Source organism: Pelodiscus sinensis, chromosome 5 (assembly GCF_052426305.1).
Source record: "Pelodiscus sinensis isolate ZL-2025 chromosome 5, ASM5242630v1, whole genome shotgun sequence".
Taxonomy (NCBI): Eukaryota; Metazoa; Chordata; order Testudines; family Trionychidae; genus Pelodiscus; species Pelodiscus sinensis.
Window position 1 is genome coordinate 72,497,720 of NC_143056.1, and position 13,572 is coordinate 72,511,291.

At 41.5% G+C, this 13,572-nt stretch overlaps 1 protein-coding gene across 19 annotated transcripts in view; it reads right to left on the minus strand.

Annotated features, from left to right (window-relative positions):
- The window catches only part of GPHN (gephyrin), a 527,119-nt gene that overhangs the window by 321,026 nt on the left and 192,521 nt on the right, over nt 1-13,572 (minus strand). The window lies entirely within an intron of this gene.

The window sequence follows — 13,572 nt, forward strand, 5'->3', positions numbered from 1 at the left end:
CAAATGCCCTCAACATGTAGGCCCCACTTTCCTGATTTTATTGACTGTCAGCTACCCTGTGTGCTTGGACTTTTAACTTTCCAGTTATACTATCAACATGTAGAGCTGACCTCATGCTCTCTGACCAAGGGAACAGAAGGCTGGAATCCCATTGGTGTGTCAGTGACCTGGTTCTTTACTGACCAATAATGTAGGCTGTGATTGCAGTATTACCAATCATCACCAAGATATTACTGTGGTGCATCGATGTAGTCAGCTCCCTGAGGGACTAATGATTTATACTTAGAGCCCTGTGAGAATACAAAATTTGTATCTGCATCCATATCCACCAAAATGAGCTGCAGATGTCTGTAGATGTGCAGGGCTCTCTTTTATGCTGTCTATTTTCTAATTTGACCAGATACCTTAAAACTGAGCTCCCTCTGTTCTCCAGCCAGATTAGTAAGTGTTGAAAACACAATTCTCTTGTAATTAAATATATAGATTTCTAACCAATGGATACCGTTGGGTTGGTATCAGCTCGCTCTTATCCTTATTTGATGACAAATTGGTGCTTTTGCAAAAATTGGACTGTTTGCTCAGTAGTAGCTGTTGTCTTCTTCCATGAGAATGTACTGATTAGAGAACCATCCAGGATGATACATATGTGGATCCCTTTCTGCCTGAGAGGTTGTAGAAGAGCCGTTAATGCTTTTGCCAAAAACTCTCATTATTTCTGCTAGACCAAATGGGCTGGAAATAGCCATTGTAGAAGTAGTACAAAAATATCCTCTAAGATCTTCTCTGGATGCATCAATGATTGATCTGCAAAAAGTCTGAGGATAATCAATCCCCTTGGGATGTTACAGCCAAAGTAGATATGAGCATCTCCATCCTGAATTTTTGCTAATGGTTCTGTTCAGGAAGTTTTAATCTAGCCAGTTAGGTTGCACAGTCTTGGTGGACTATTTCCAATACTCAATTGACTGTTGTGGTTGACATACTTTATTTTATTTTATTGTTTTTTAAGATTGCGAAGTGTTGCCCAGGGAAGATCAACAACAACAGGGCACCACTGTTAGTAAAAACATCAGGGTATGGAGTTTGACGTCTCTTAAAACAGATAAACTAATGGATCAAGCCTACTGATCCCTAAATCTTTTCATCCAAATATAACATACGGTGAATACTGGTATCTGTCCCCAGATGCATGCAAAATCTTATAAAGGGCTCCACACTGGACTAAAATAATTTGAAGGCATGCTCACTTGTTGGAGAAGGTCAACCAATGGGAAATTATTCTACTTCTTTTGTTGAATTGTGAAGATCATTGTATAAGGTTCCCTAAATAAATGCTACCCAGGGATTGTTTCGTTTATTTAAATGACAAAATTTCCAGATCACATGACTTCTGGATCTTATCAGGAGAGTGCCCTAACAATGAATATCTCTCAAACACAGTGACCAGGATTAAGCAGGTGGAGATTTTAATCTCAAAGGAATTGGAGCGTGGTTTGGAGAAGAAGGTGTGAAGGTGTATTGTCTGATTGAGGTGGAAGGATGAGTGTTCCTTGGGGAGGAATCTGGGGTGGGTATGTAAAGTGACCTTGTCTTTAAAAAAGGTGTTGTATGGGGGAATCAGTCATTAGGGCTACGCTCTCTCCCACCCATCTCGCCAATGTAATGGCTACAAGGAAAACAGTTTTCATCGATATGTGTAATAATGAGGTGGTAGCCATTGGTTCGAAAGGCGGCCAAATTAAAACATTCAATACTAAATCAGGTCCCACGGTTGTGTTGGTAGACTGAGGAGATGAGGATCTTGGTGAGGAGATGTACAAATATGGATGAGTCATCTATTTTAGAGAGGAAGGTAGTAATAGCAGCAAAATGAACTTTAATGGTACTTATTGCGAAGCCCATTTGTTTAAGGTGCAAAAGGTAATTGAGGATGACAGGTAAGGAGGATGTTGAAGAAACTCCCCAGTGGTCTACACACCATGTCGAGAATCTTTTCTATTGCTGAAGGTAAGTCTTATGGGTGCTCTGCGCCCTACTATGTAGAAGGACAGTCTGTAATTATCATGATGAAGTCCATCCTAGCTCAGAGAACCATCCAGGAGTCAACCTTTTAGGTGTAGCGAGTGGAGGTTCGGTTGGGTGGAGTGAGGGACTGGAAGAAGGAGATCCTCGCTGTAAGGTAAGTGGATTGGTGACATGTGGAACATCACCACTAGAAAGGGGAACTATGGTTGGCTTGGCTGTGCTGGGGCTATAAGTATTAGGAGGCTTTGTCTCTCCTTGTCTTGTGGATTACCCTGTTCAACAGAGGTATGGGAGGAAACCCATACATTAGGTGGGATGACCATTCCATTGATCCTTTGACAATGCCCACCCTAAAACAGAATAGGCAACATTTCTTGTTGAATTGTGTGACAAACAGAGCTGTGGAAAAATGTCTGCCAATATATGCGGATTCATTTGCTACTTGTATTCAGTCAGGAGGGCTCTACTGAGTGCATCTGCCACTGTGTTCAGGGTGCTTGTAAGGTGCACCACGGTAATATTTATGTTGTATTTCAGGCACAAGTTCCAAAGTGCTATGCCTCTGTGCAAAGTGCTTGAGATCGGGCTCTGCCCTGATGATTAATATAAAACATTGCTGTGACATTGTCTATGTACAGTCTGATGTGACTGTTGGTGATAAACAGGAGGAATTCGATGCGTACATTTCTGACTGCACGGAGATCCAGGATGTTTATATGTAGATACTTTTCACTGCTGGATCACAGATCCTGGGATGTGTGATATTGTAGGTGGGCACCCAATCTTGTATTAGACACATCTGTCGTCATGGAGAGAGACAGTTCTGGTGGGTGGAAGAGGACTCCGGAAAAAAGGTTCTGTGGACTTGACCACCAGTGTAGAGATTTCTTTACTATCATTGAGAGGACAAGGGATTTGGATAGTGAGTCTGTAAACCTGTCCCAGCCAGCCCTGTAAGCATCTCATGTGAAGGCGAGCGTTGTTGACAATGAAATCACACGCTGCCATGTGCCCAGTAATGATCATTAGAGATGGCCAGCAACCTGGGGACTAAGGAGTTAACTATACCTAACCCGGGTAGAGTTGGCCAATAGGGATGTGGGTAGGAATTTCAAACCGGGACAAAGGAATTTTTGGTTTTTCCCTTTCCTTTGTCCTGGGCAGTTTCTCTCCAGCTACTGAGGGAGCCAGACAGAATGTCTCCCTCCAAAAATACACTCTTCGTTCCTCTGTAAGTAGGGTAAAGTTTAGATAAATCAGTTGTTTTATTGTTTTATGGTTTGGGAAATGGGATCTGATGTCTGTGCATTTAAAATGGGGTTTTCTCTCTTTTGCAACTAAGTTTGGGGCCCATGGTGGAATTCTCCATGAGCATATTACTTTGTGACTTTACTATGTAGTCATTATGCTTGCAACAGGAATATTGTGGTGATAATAAAAGTTATTTTTCTTTTCTTTTTCTTAACCTGGTATTGGTTAATTTGTGTGTCCTGGTTTATATTTTAGGAGTGTGATTTCCCAAGTGCTCTCTTCCCTGATTTTCTTATTACTATTTTGTTGGTGGCAGCGGAGTTTTTATACTCAAAATCTAGGTTGTTAAGATTTTTGGGGGAAGTTTTTACCAAAGCCTGGAAAGATAAGGTTTTGTGATACTTTTGCGGGCCCCCACTTCTGTATTCATCATGCCAGAGTGAGGAAGGAGACTTGTCATGCCCCAACAGCCAAAGGCATGAGTGCCGGTGTGCGTGGGTTGGATCACAGGGTGTTTACCCAGGCCAACATTTTTTGGGAATGGTCTGCAGGGAGGGATGCGATGATCCTTGTTGAGTCAAGGCATGCTCCTATAAATTGTATCTTTAGTGTAGGAGAGAGCATTGATTTGGCTTTGTTCACTTGGAGGCCAAGGTGTCGGAATAGGTGTCTTCTGATTGATATTGAATGGCAGGAATCATTGTGCGAGCACCTTTTGAGGAGGCAGTCATCCAGGTGAGGCAACGTGATGACACTTTGCTTTCTCAGATATGCTGTGACAACAATCAGAACCTAGGAAAAGACCCTCAGGGCTGTAGAGTCTGAATGGAAACGTCTTGTATTGGTAGTGTTGAGAATCTGCAACGAAACAAAGAAAATGTCTCGGAGCAGGATGGATGGAAATGTGAAAGTATGCATTTTGCAAGTTGAGGGATGAGAACCAAGCACCCTGTTCCAACCATGGTAATATAGTTACCATCTTGAATGTTTGTTTCTGAACGAATTTATTGAGTGTGCGGAGGTCTAAGATGGCTCTCCAACCTCCCGAATTTTTTTTCACCAGGAAGTAATGGGAGTAAAACCCTTTCCCCTAAATTGTGTGGGGACTGGTTCAATTGCACCTATGTGCAAGAGGAGCTCTACCTCTTGCTGAAGCAGAATCGCATGAGAGCAGTCCGTGAAGAGGGACTGGGAAGATAGGGTGGAAAGGGGGTAGAGAGACGAAGGGAATAAGATAACCTGTCTCAATTATCTGGAGAACCCATCTGTCACAGGCTATATGTTGCTAGTTGTTAAAGAAGGGTAACAGTTGATGATGGAACAAGTTTTCTTGCAACAATGACACTGAAATAGGCTCTCACGTCCCTTGACCTGATGTTCAAATTTTCTTATTGGACTGCTGCGACTGTTGGGAGTTGGCAGGGGAAGGATATCGTCATTGAATTCTGCCTTGGTTCTGTTGGTGTTGGTCTTGTCTGCTGTAATGTTGAGCATATGGAGGGCATCGAGGTCTCGGGTAGGGCTGATACCTATATTGTGTTCTTCTAGGTGCCTGGTTGTGGATTCCATAGGAATGAAGTGTTACTCTGGAATCCTTCATGGAAAGGAGAATTTCATTGGTGTTAGATGCAAACAACTTCTGACCGTCAAAAGGAAGATCTTCTACTGTAGATTGAATCTCTAGGGAATGGAGTTAAACCATGAAGCCCTTCTCATGAATACTGCTGCTGCTGTGGATCGTGCAGCTGTATCAGCAGCGTCTAATGCAGCTTGCAATACTGTTCTTGCAATTGTGTGACCCTCTGATACCAGCGCTTCATACTGTTGTCTTTTAGCCTCGGGAATGTCTGCAATAAAGTCTTGGTGTAATTTCTGTAGTCATATTTGCTTAATAAAGCCGCGTAATTAGAAATGTGAAATTGTGAAGTGGAAGATGTGTATATTTTGTGTCCAAATTAGTCTGGTCTTTTGCTATCATGGTCCAAAGGGGTGGATCAAAATTGTTGTTGCTTGGTTTTCTGTTGTGCAGTCTTCACCATGAGGGAGTTAGGTACTGGGTGAGTAAAGAGAAATTCAGATCCCTTGGGTGGAACGTAATACTTCTTACCTGTTCTCTTAGCGGTAGAAGAGATTGATGCCAGAGTTTGCCACACCATCTTTGCCAGTTCCATTATTGCTGGATTAATCAGCAGTGCTATTTTAGATGGTGTTACCGAGTACAATATGTCAGTTAATTCATGCTGATTCTCCACAACCTCCTGGAGAAGAATGTTTAGTACAGCAGCTATACGTTTAAAAAGGTTTTGGAAATGCGCAACGTCATCTGAGGTAGTTGAAGCTGAAGGCACAGACCCTCCCTCCACTGGGGTGGGTTCATTTAAGTCCAGGGAGGCACCCCCCTCTTGTTGGTGGGTCTCCTTCGTGTATTTGTTTAGAAGGAGACATTGGTGCTTTTGATAATATTGCCATTTGTCCCAGTATTGTCAATCGGGGTAAGGCATGGGTAGGGATACCCAGGGATTGCCATAATATGGAGGCATATTCCCACATTTATGGCAAGTTCTGGAAGAATAAATAGTCTGATCTGTGTAAGGATAATTTTCTGGGGAGAAACCCCTAGAAAATTCATCTTCAGATTTGGATGAACATCTTTCCTGTGAAAGTGATCTCTGTGATGTTAATAGAGCTGGAGAGTGATCAGGGTCTTCAAATGGTGAGTTGAAGATAAATGAGTCTAACAAGTCTCTGTGCTGAGTGTAGTGCTCAGCTGGTGTTGACAGTGCCATAGTGGGAAGCACAGACGCTATTTAAGGCATTGAACCATGCTGAGGTGACTAGCACCGTGTTAGGCGTCTCTGTAGTGGAGGCGGAGGTGCCGGTTGATATGGTAGGCGCCATGCTATTATGCTGCGCCAACAAGATTGTATCAGTGCCAGGTGCTGCTGCAGTTGATGAGGCAGGCAACTTGAAGTCTGACACCTCAGAGCATGGTTTAGTGCATGCATCTTTGTTAGCAGCACTGGCAACTCCCAAGACACCCAGAGTGTCATATGTACCGACACACAGTGCTGCTGGTATTCTCGGTACCAACCATGAGGGAAATGGCTGTTTTGGTGTCATAGCTCCCTGAGGTAAAGAGGAGACTTGATTTTTGGTGGGCTTTTTGGTTCCTCACTGTTTATGTTCCTTGGGCTGTTGCCCCGGGTCAGAATCTGGTCTGAGGAGTGAGGGTGGGGAGGGCTCGCACATGCACAATGCTTGCTACCAAAAGGTGTATGGCTGCAGATGCACGCATGCATGGCCCCAGGAACACTGCTCTGAAATCTCTGATCTAAGGCTCGGCGGTGGCACACTGACCTAATGTGAAGCACCCACAGGGACATCTCTCTCTCTCCCTCTCTCTCTCTAGAAGAAGAAGAAACACTTCCTTTGTTCGTTTAAAACTGCTACCTCTTAATTTCATTTGGTGACCTCCAGTTATTGCATTATGGAAATAAGTAAAAAACATTTCCTTATTCACTTTCTCCATATCTGTCATGATTTTATAGACCTTTATTACATTCCCTCCTTAGTCTCTTCTTTTCTAAACGAAAAGTTTCAGTCTTTTTAATCTCTTTTCATATGGCAACCATTCCAAACACCTAACCATTTTTATTGGCCTTTTCTGAACCTTTTCCAATGCTGAGGTGGTGTGTGTGTGTGTGTGTGTGTGTGTGTGTGTGTGTGTGCGCGCGGCGCGCGCGCGCGCGCTTGCTTTTAGATGAGGCGACCACATCTGTAAGCAGTATTCAAGATGTGGGCATACCATTGATTTACACAGAGGCAGTAAGATATTCTCTGTCTTTTTCCTCTCTCTCTTTTTAAATGATTCCTTACATTCTGTTTGCTTTTTTGACTGCAACTGTACAATGAGTGTATGTTTTCAGAGAACTATACATGACTCCAAGTTCTTCTCTTGAGTAGTTGTAGACAAATTAGTCCCCATCACTTTGTACGTATCGTTGGGATTATTTTTTCCAATGTGCATGACTTTGTCCAATCACCTAGTTTTGTGAAATCCTTTCGAAGTTCTTTACAATCTGCTTTAAGTCTTAATTATCTTGATCAGTTTAGTGACATCTGCAAATTTTGCCTCTTTTCTCAGGGATCTCTCACTGATCTTTGGTGACAATGCCCCTGCACTGCTTGGAAGGATGTGAAAGTGAGGAAGGAACTGTACCTTTATTCATCTACGTTAGAAAAGCAGGTACTATAAATTTATCTGAAAATGATCCCAAGAAACTATAAGAGGTGGTCCTTGATCCCTGATGGGGAGAATCACCTCCATCTCCTGCAATTATAGAATGTCCCTTATGTGGGCACCGACAACTGGTGGTTTTGATGGGGCTTTAGCCCTACTAAAAATGTAGATATTGATTAATAAAAAAATCCTGGGTTTGGAACAGGAGTTCATTTATCTTACTTTATCAAACGTGAACACATTTAGTCAAAATTATTCATTAAAGTGATAATCAACAGCTATCTTTTTTAACTGTCATTAGCCCTTCCACCTGCCAATAAAAACCATCCATGCTTCTGTCAGATGAAGGACTCTGAAAGGAGAACACCATCTGCTGTCATGCCATAAGATATTTGTATAATACTTGAAACAGTACTTAATTGTCCATAATTGGTGCTGGATTTTCTGAAAATCCCAGCTCCCATTTAGGCATCCATATCGGTGTCCAGATTTTCAGATATGCTCAGTCCCAAAAATTTCAAGTTTCTTAATGTGCATAAATGCTGTGCTCTGTTGGCTGCTAGGGACAGAGGGATAGTGCAGTGGGATATAGTAATACCCAGTGAGAACTGGAAACTGTAGCTAAGTATTTCTGCACCCTCTTCTGCTGGCTTGGAATTGCACATTGACTGCTAGCTTTCCATGGAACACTTGCCTAAGACATTTGTCCAAATATGTTTTGCTGGGAACTGCTGAAGCCAGTTAAGATTTCTGTATGATCACCGAGGCTAAACAGCATAGTTTAATGAAAAGTTAGAATCCAGTAAACACAACATATTAGGAATAAGGAAATTCCTGGTATTCTCCTATTACTTGTTTTTAGTTTCAGCTGTGTAGCACAGGGTCTGGAAAAGTCTGCATATATTTGAAAACTAAAACTGGATGGGATTTAAGCAACTGGGGTATTCATGTTCTGTCTATGTCAGACAAGTTTGGCTTTCTCCTGAAATGCAAATGGATTGAAAATGACCTGTGCACACAGACGAATAGACAACTTTGCCAGTGACATAGTTAAATTTTGTTCATGACAAACAAACTGATTAAAATTCTATAAAATTGGTTTTGGATTTTTTTGTACTTAAAAAGGTTATTAGCCATCTTCAGTTACACATATCATATTTGTGATGACCACCTACGTCATAACATCCTAATTTTTGCTAACGGCAAGTGGGAGTTTTGGGTATAGCCATGCACATGCATTATATAAATATACACATACTCATAGAAGAAAGCGCACATATGCATGCAAACCAGGGATGGAACCAGCGTCATTCTAGTCCCCCCTCATCCATGGCCCTGCACCACTCCTCTCCCCACATGGCCTAGCCCTCTGGTCTTGTCAGACAATGGAAGCCAAGGGATGTATAATCACGTTTAGTTAGTTAACCAGTTAAATGTTAAGTTTAACCAGTTAACTGATTAAATGGGAGTGGGCGGAGCAGCCCACTAATCGAGGGCAGGGATCACGCCAGCCCAGCTACTTCTGGTCCCATGGGGGGGCGGGGGCTGCTGGCTCCCAGCCCACACAGGGCTGGAAGCAGCAGACTTGCATGGGGCCAGCAGAGCCAGCAACCCCTCGCAAGATCCTGGCGGGGTTGGAGCAGCCCTCCACCCACAGTGGGCTATGGGCGGGGGCAGTTCCCAGAGTACCAGTTAACTGTTACACTGTAAGCATCACCCGTTAAGATGATGCTTACCTGTTAATTGGCTACCTGTTAATATTAGAAGGTGGAGTCAGATAAGAGCTGCCAAGGCAGAGGACATAGCTCCAGTTCCAGCAAAGTCCTCAAGGAGTAGTGACTGCTGGGGGTGGAACCTAGTAGCCCACACTAAAGTTTGTCAGTCTGGACCACTGTGGCGATTGCCAGACTCATTACCTACCTTCAAGTGGGCAGGAACACAGTCCGAGGGCTAACACCCTTGCCCCTCATGCAGACTTACTTCTCTGTGGCTGCTGGACCTGGCCAGCAGCAGCTGTTATGGGGTAGGCGAAGCTAAGGCAAATTTGGGGGTTGCTATAGCCCTCACACACCCCTCCCCCATGCTGCCCCAATGTAGACACTAACAGCACATGGAAACTCACAGTGTACACACACACAGAGACAGGCATATCACATATATCACACACTGTACACACACATACAAATATACAATATATGCACATACATCCACACTCAATAGGACACATTATAAATGTACTGTAAACCCTCAAAGGCAGCAGACACATAATACACTATAAACACAAATGGTTACACAGTATATACACTTAATACATAGACACTTAATGAATTATTTTACTCTTCTAACATATTTAAATTTATTACTGAGGAAACCACTTCTTTTGCCCACTCTATAAGGCTAGAAAAGGGTAATCTTACTATTCTTTGCCTGTGGATTTAGTTTAGCCATATGTGAAGTTAATCATACATTTCAAACTGTAGTTATTTTTGCTACCTGTGCTATCAAACCCTTATAAGCCTGGGCTTTTATTTCACATTTAGGTAGGGAGAAGGATAAAAAGAGTGATTTCTCTTCTGCCTTATACTGCATAAGAAGAGATTCCATTTTTTACCTTTTTGACACAATGATACAGGGATGCCCACTGAAAAAAAGGTTCACTGAACCCTTGCCTCAATCTTGACAAACTCACTACATCTAGTCTATACTTTTATTATATTAATCCACAATTTGTAGCTTGTGAGGCCTTTACTCAAAGCTTTAATGACTGTCAGATGTGTATATGGGTAGCAGTTAAGGAATAATCCATGTATCTATATTGAAAATTATTCTCTTATGGTCTTGGAGTAAAAATTAGTTACCTGAGACTTTATGTCTTGATTATTCATTCAAGCATTATGTAATATATTGTTCAATTATCTACCCTTGTCCCCATCCCAGAAAAGACAACGGAAAACCATCAGAACACCTGCAAATACTCAAACTCACTTGGAGGTAGAAAAAGAAACATTAGAGCAGATTATGGATTACCCTATCCATGTATGAAGACAAAGAACTGCTTCAGCATAATACAGAGTACTCTGGATTCATTCACTGATGAGACAGCCTATTGAGCAAGATTTTTTTTTTCCATGAAAAATTGGATTTTGGCTCACATAAAGTCACCCATCTCTGAAACACACTGAACTTTGGGAGGAAAGGTACTCTATTAAGTAGGAAAGGTAAATATTAATACGCATAGGCTCAAGCATGTCTTATTTTGTTTTGTATTATAACTAGGGATATGAATGGTTAGCCAATTAACTGGCTGATTACAATTAGCCAGCAGGGGCTAACCTCCCTCTCCAGCCTGGCAGGGCATGCTGTGGGTGGGGAGCATTCCAACCTGGCCAGAGCAACCTCATTCACAGTGGGCCAGGCCATCTGTAGTGGACCTGGCCTGGCCAGAGCAGCATACCACAGGCAGCAGCGCTGCAGGCTGGGGGGCCACTCCAGCCCATCCAGGCCAGCCCCCATTGTTTAAGTGGTTAACTGATTAAAGAGGAACATTGATTTTAAATAAAACTGGTTAGCTGGGATTACATTGCTTTTTTAGAATTTCTGTGATTATTTAGTGTTAGTGGCTGAAAATCAAAGTGGCTTAATACTACAAAGTGACTTGACCGTGGATCCAGTCTGTATCTTGTTAATATGCAAGGCAAAGAAAAAAATGGCATAGCTTGGAAGACAGTGCTTGACTGGCTGAAAAGCTATTGGTATCAGGGAGCATAAATTCAGTTGCCACAAGCAGGACTTCCTCAAGTTGGAATCAGGAATAACAAGGGGTGTCACAGACCTGTGTACCCCAAGAATCATCACACCCTTGCATATATATAATCACTTCTGTTATTCTGTTCACCCTCTCTTCTTTCTCCTGTTTACTTCTCCCATCACCTTCTGTCTCCTTTTATAAAAGGACATCAGACAGAATAGACTCCCTCTATTGCAAGGACAGTCTGTCTTCCTGTTTGGCAGCTGCTACTCAGAATGGCTTCTTCAAGTGGTGCTGCCTGCCTGTTCCATAGAAACAATCCACAGGAATACTGTGAAATATATAGATTCTTATACTATGCCCATGATTGTAATATATATTAAGCACTATAACTAACATTTCTCATGTGTTTGTAATCTCATCTTCTCCCCAGTAGGAACAGAAAGGACAATTCTGAGATGCAGAAAGCACTGCGTCTTGCAGAGATTAAGAGGTTGTACTGAGCTGAAAGAACAGAACTTTTAAAATTACTCCTTACTCCCCCCTATATGTCCAGGTAATTGAGCAACCAAGAGCAGAAAAGCGGTGGATCAATATTCAGCAGCAAAAACCTGAGCAACTCTTACCATCATGCCTCAAAACCAAAAATATATAAAAATGGATTCTCTTTTAATTATTATATTAATACTTCCATGTTTTTTCCATTCCACTCATTTTCCACAGTGAAAAAAACAGGCCAGTTTTACTTCTTACTTATAACACTCTAGAAAAATGCCACCGAGTTTGGGTTTCCATCATTGAAGGGAAAAAATTATATTTAAAAAAAAGTTTTGTTGAAATTTACTGAAAGTCAGAAACAAATTCTAATCAGTCCTAGACTTTGCAAATCATTTGTCTTTTAATCAAATTACCAACCCTAATTTTTGTATTTAAACTAGTTAATAGTGATACTCCTTCATTAGTTTAAGATGTAGATGTTCACAGCTTTCAAACAATGTTCAGATTTTTGATGATTCCACCTGGACAAATTAAGATCTGCAATAATACGTGTAGCTTGAATACAGTACTGGTTGCACAGGCATTGTTAAAAGTGTGAACTATATTCTGGGCTGTGGAAATCTGAGTAGCTCTATTAATATCAATAAACAATACAAACTAGTAAATTGTTTTCCTTGAGTGAATCTGGTTAAAGTAAATTGAATTACAACATATTGTGAATAAAAACTGATATCTGCTACCAGTCACCTCTCAAAATCAGAAAGTTGTCAGAATTTGTGTGTGTGTCCCGGGTTTCCACTGATTCACATATGCTTTTGATTGCCAAGGGAAAATGAAAAGTTTTAATATTTCTAGGCTTGACAGAATTCAATTTCTTTATAATTTTGATGGAAAAGACCAATATTTTGAACAATTTTTAAAGATGTGTATAGATTTAAATGTCCATGGTTTTATAAGATTGTATGTTTTAAGCTTTTTTAAACAATTTAAATTTTCACAGTTGCAAGAAACTGGGTGGGAGAGGGTTAGAGAAAGGAAAGATCAGACAATCATTTATTAATGACAATAGATGACAAGATGCAAAGTTAAACCTTTATAATAATTAAAGTACAAATTACCATATATCAAAATATACAAAATAAATTTTGTTACATCAAACTCTAAAAAGTTCTCTAAAAAGCTTCGTTTTCTCACCTTTCCAATCTGTAAATATTTATTATCAATGGAAATATTTTTTCTTTAGTGGGTGTGGGTACAGTGAAATTAACACTCGTCAATCTTTACTGATAAAATCAAATCATTCCAAACTTACAAAGGACTGGGTGGAGGGAAAAGCACCTCCACACACCTTGCTGCGGCCCTGCTGGCAGCATCCTAGCTGGCCACAGCAGCCCCACTCCACAGCGCAACCTTGGCCAGCTGCAGCAGCTCCCTGCCTGCGAAGCAGAAAGTTGGGACTCCAGAAAGATGGAGCAGTCCTGATACAGGACCCTGGGGCGACTGACGCAGCTCCCTCCCAGCCACAGTCACCTAGCCCCAACTGCAGGACTCTAGTCACTGTGCACCAGCCTTCCAAAGTTAGTTGGTTAAATGATTAAAATGATATTGTTTAACTAGTTAACCTTTAGTGGGTATTTACATCCCTAATCTAAAGTTAGACTCTGGAATCCGTAAACATATATGACATGAATTATACAGGTGCAGAGCATCAACGCCTCCTATTAAAGTTAATGAGAGCTTAATCAGCTCAGCATCTTTCAAAATCAGGTCAGCTCTATTAAGGTGCCTAATTATGGATTTAGGACCTAAC